The following is a 5,542-nucleotide window of genomic DNA, read 5'->3' on the forward strand; positions in this document are numbered from 1 at the left end:
TATAATTCCAATCTCTAATCACTGCTACAAAGAGAATGTAGAGAATGAAAGAGTTTATCAATGTGCCTGACTTAGGCCAGGGGGCAGTGGACAACAGAAGCTTACCTAGATAACTGACGTTTCAGCTGACATTTGAAAGATTAGCAGTTATTTCTCTCATCTCTAAAATAGGTAAGAGCCGAACATGCAGAGAATTAATGCCAGGATTTCTTTTCAGAATCAAGGGAGATTCAGATTAATTTATTTCATTGCAACATAGGAAAGCTATGGCTGGTGCACTGTATCCATGCTGGGTTAATTTTTGGGGGCAGGCTGCCACAAGTACATTAGAGAGGATTTGTCTTTCCTTCTTTCCTTTGTTTTTCCTTTGCTTGTATGTTTTGTTCTCCCTGTAGCCAACTTCCTAAGGCTTTCACCTAATCTCTAGCTTCGACTATTATCCTCATATGGTTGATTCTTAAACCTATTGTTTCAGCCCAAACTAATCTCAGTGATTTCAACCTTAAACGTACAACTTCCTAATGGATTTTTTTACTTGGATATCCTAATCTTTCCTTAAATATAATATATTTGATGAAAGCTTCTCATTTCTCCCTCCTTCCTTATTCCCTATGGTTGTCTGAACCTGGAAAATTTAGGATAACATTGGTCCTTCTCATAATCACTCATTCATTTATTCATTCTCTTCCCCACTTCTCTGTGTATATAATGTGTGTGTGTGTGTGTGTGTGTGTGTGTGTATGTATCTAGGTGTGTCAGTTCTTTGACTTTTCTTTATGATTTTCTATGTATGCCACCTCAATCAATATAACACAATTTTTTTTTGTTTTTTTTGCTTGTTTGTTTTGGATTGACTTTTACAAAAATGGAATCATACCAAATATATTCATTTAATATTTATCTAATATGTTGGGTGTAGCTCTAATTCTTTCATTTTCTTTGCAGTATAGTATTGTATGAATATACTACAACCATTTTATCCATTCTAAAATTGTTGGACCTTTGAGTTACTTCCAGTTTATGGCTATCACAAAGAACTACAAAGGTTATTTTTTTAAATGTCTCTTGGGGTTCATATAATGGAAATGTCCTTATCTCTGCAGTCCAAAGTGGTAGCTACTAGTCATACATGGCAAAATAACATTTGATATGTGGTTAGTGTAACTGAGGAATTAAAATTTTTTAGCTTTGTTTTATTTAAATTTGAATTTAAACCACCACATGTAGCTACTCATTACTGTACTGGACAGTGCAAGTCTATGGCAAATACCTAGAAGTAGAATTTCTGGGTCATACGGTATGTTCATCTTCAAATATTCTAGATAATGCCACACAATTTTCCAAAATGGTTGCAAAAATTTCCACAATAATGTATGGAAATTCCTATTAATCATCATCTTTGCCAGCACTGGGCACTGTCTGACTTTTACATTTTTCTCAATCCGATCAGTGTAAAATGCTATTTTATTTCATTTTTTTTGCATCTTGCTGATTATTAATGAATTGAATATCTTTTCATATGTTATTAATTTTCTTAAATGTGTGTGCTTTTGAGTGTGTTCAAGTTCATGTGTATGCATGGGTTGCCTGTTAAGTAATTTATCTTTCTCTTTAGTGGTCTAGCTTGTTCCCCCAAAAGTCAGGTGTTCCTATATTCTAGAATTAGTTCTTTCTCTTTGTGGGGGAAGGGTAACATATGTTACAAATATCATTTTCTTCCTCTTTTTGAATTCTCTTTCCACTCTTCATATGTGTATTTAATGAATGAAAGTTTCTTAATGCAGGCAAATCTATAAATAAATTCCTATTAAGTAAATATATATTCATATTGAATTTCCTCAGATCACCAAAAACTATTAATTTGCATAAGTTCCCAGAAGTCCAGTCAATATTATCTTTACCCACCCTCAATTCTAATTTGAACTATCTTCTGTTAATGGGATATCCTCACTTATTCCCTGTATGTCTCACTCCCTCATTTAACCACCATTCTGATTCTCTGTAAGGTATACTCCATTAGGCTAACTGAAGCACTTGTGCAAAATTTAAAACCCACAGAACCAGACTATTGTACCCTCCAAATACAGGTTTCTATTCATGGCTCTGGGATTTACTAGAATCAAGAAGCTCAAGTCTTAATAGTCTTGCACACACTCATTTGTTGATATATCAGTGGGCATTGTATTTCTTCCATTTGCAACTCTATTTTCCAAATTAGTGTGACTCATACTAGCTCCAATGACTCTGTCTTCTGAGAGAGGAACTTCTTTAATCAAGAACATCTATAAGATCTGAAAAAAGTCATGGTCTTAGAGCTCTTGAAATTTAATGACTGTTTAACCCAGTATTGTCCTGTAATAGTCTGGAGTATTACTTAGTCAATATTCATTCACCTCCTTCTCCCACTGAGAGTAGTGTGCATATCCTTGCCCATTGATATTGGGCTTGGATCTGTGACTTGCTTTGACTACTGCAATGGTAACACATTTTTCAAATTAGAATCTTAAAATAAATTTGCAATCTGGTTTTGTGCTGTTAGAAGATTATGCTCATGGTAGCTGCATTCCCTTCAATCTAGAGCCTAGAATGAAACTAATTGTAACCTAGTGTGAGACAATTGATCCACAACCTAAGGCAGAGTCATCCAGTCAAGCCAACCCTTAGTCAGTTGAACCACAGTCCACCTGCAGACCTGTGAGCATAAGAATGGATGATTATGTTGTAAGCCACTGAGATTTGGAATGGTTTGTTACACAGCATTACTTTGGCACCAACTGACTAACACTTGCTGTGATGGCTAATTTTATGTGTCAGCCTGACTGGCCACAGTGTGTGTGGGTTAAACATTATTTCTGGATGTGGTGGTGAGGTTGTTTCTGGATGAGATTAGCATTTGAATTAATGACTCAGTAAAATAGATTATCCTACCCAGTGTAGGTGGGCACATTCCAATCCTTTCAAGGCCTAAATAGGACAAAAAGTAGAGGAAGGAAGAATTCATCCCTTTTTGCTTCCTACCTGTTTATTTAAGTGGAGCTATATCATTTTCTCCAGCCCTGAGACTGGGATTTAAACCATCTGCTCTCTTGATTCTCAGGCCTTTAGACTCAGACTGAACAATACCACTGGATTTCCTAGGTCTCCAGCAAATGGCAGATTGTGGGACCTCTCATTCTCTATAAATACATGAACCAAACTGTCATGATAAATGTATATATCTCCTACTGATTCTGTTTCTCTGGAGAACCTTAAGGTACTTGTCCTAATTAAAACAGTTTATCTGATAGTTTTTGGTTCTCTATTGTCTATATTCTTTTATCAGAGTCATTTGATCTACTCTTCCTCTTTGAATATTGCCCTCTCTTCCTCATTGGACCTTTTTTGATCTGTACATTTGTTCATTATTCAAACCTCTGAAGATGAAGATACTTTGATTTTCTTAGTGTTTTAAGAGAAAAAAGAAAACACAAGTTCGTCAGCATACTGCATCAAAAATAGCCTGATTAATTATTTCATAATATAAAATGTGACATCAAAACCAGCACAAAATGTCTATTATTAAAACAAATCCTATTGTTATAATCTGCCTTTGGAGGATATTCCTACATAGGGAACAGCCCCATCAGTCCAAATTTTCACTTAGTTTTGGACTCATTTGTTATATAGTTTCCTAGATCACCTTATGCTTTTTAAATCTGAGTCTACAACAAGTTTTATATTCATTGATTGTTGTCTGAGATATTCTAACTGGAATTCCCAGTCTTCTCTCCACAGACCTATTCAGAGCTGGTATAAATACTAAGTGTAACTATCCCAGTCATGTAACTAGATAGTCTCTTGCTCTGTTATTGACTTCCAACCTTAACTTTAAGAAACAGTCTCTCAGTAAACTTTTTGGAAAGGGTTTCCACTAGGGAAACATTTTTGTTTACTCTCTGAGATCTACTTTTTTCCCTTTGTTAGAGTTCTCTGAGCCTTAGTAATCCTCACTGATTTTGTCATGAATAAAATATCTTCCCCTTTCATACTCCACATTTCAAAGCCGTTAGTTCCAGATATATTGTTCTTGTTCCATTTCTCTTTCTTTTCACATAAGACTAGTTTGGCCTTCAAGTTCTCAAAGTAGCTTGCTGCCTTCCTCCATTCTCTGAATTTCTCACTGCCATTTCTAAAGCTAAGTTTATCTATTGTACTACAGTTCTCTCTTCATGAGAGTTGATAAAGAATTATATTCTACAGTAGAGATTTTGGCATCAGAACATCTTAGAAATAAAAGCTGCATAATCTTTGGCAATTTACTTAGTATTCTATGCTTCAGTGCCCCATCTGTTAAATGGAGATAATAATAGTATTAGCTTAACAGAGTTCTCCCAGGAACTAAATGCTATAGTTTATGTGTATCACTTAAAATAGTCTTAGGACATTTGAAACATTCATCAAAATGCTTCTATCAGTTGCTTTGTGGCCGTACCGTAGGAGGAAGATGGCGGCCACCTTAGTAGCTGCTCGGGGAGTGCGGCCGGCACAAGCCTGGGGGCCTGAGGCCATTACCCCTGACTGGGAAAACTGGGAGGTCTCAACAGGGACCACTATCATGGCCATGTAATTTGAAGGGGGCGTGGTTCTAGGAGCCGACTCCAAAACAACCACTGGGTTGTACGTTGCCAATCAAGTGACTGACAACTGACCCCTATTCACGACCGTACTTTTTGCTGCCGCTCAGGCTCAGCAGCTGATACCCAGGCAGTAGCTGACGCAGTCACTTATCAGCTTGGTTTCCACAGCATCGAGCTGAATGAGCCTCTGCTGGTACACTTGGCAGCCAGCCTCTTTAAGGAGATGTGTTACCGATACCGAGAAGACCTGATGTCAGGAATCATCATTGCGGGCTGGGACCCCCAAGAAGGGGGGCAGGTGTATTCGGTACCCATGGGGGGTATGATGGTAAGACAGTCCTTTGCCATCGGGGGCTCCGGGAGTTCCTATATCTATGGCTATGTCAATGCTACCTACCCGGAGGGCATGACCAAGGAGGAATGTCTACAATTCACTGCCAATGCTCTCGCTTTGGCCATGGAGCAGGATGGCTCCAGTGGAGGGGTGATCTGCCTGGCAGTCATTGCAGAATCAGGGGTAGAGCGGCAGGTACTTTTGGGAGACAAGATTCCCAAATTCACCATTGCCACTTTACCACCTCCCTGAATCCTAGGATTCTAAGATAGCACAAGAGACACTCCATGCTGATGACAAAATTCAATAGTTTGTCAGTGAGAAAAAGAAATGCTTCTATCAATATTATTATCCTTATTAAGTTGTTATAAGGAGTAAACAAGCTACTATAATTGAGATACTATAAAACTCTTAGAGGAAAACATAGGCAGAACATTCTTTGACATAAATCACAGCAATATCTTTTTCAATATGTCTCCTAGAGTAAAGGAAATAAAAACAAAAATAAGCAAATTGGACCCAATTAAGCTCAAAAGCCTTTGCACAGTAAAGGAAACCATAAACAAAACAAAAAGACAACACACAAAATGGG

The 5,542-nt window shown here is 37.5% G+C and overlaps 1 pseudogene across 1 annotated transcript; it reads left to right on the top strand.

Moving 5' to 3' along the window:
• The first annotated feature begins 4,483 nt into the window (after nt 1-4,483).
• Nucleotides 4,484-5,239, top strand: LOC308618423 (proteasome subunit beta type-6-like; annotated as a pseudogene). The gene has a single exon. The product of its transcript is annotated as a proteasome subunit beta type-6-like (transcript).
• The last annotated feature ends 303 nt before the right edge of the window (nt 5,240-5,542 follow it).

Source organism: Mesoplodon bidens (genome assembly GCF_964165515.1).
Source record: "Mesoplodon bidens genome assembly, chromosome: 1".
NCBI classification, from domain to species: domain Eukaryota; kingdom Metazoa; phylum Chordata; class Mammalia; order Artiodactyla; family Ziphiidae; genus Mesoplodon; species Mesoplodon bidens.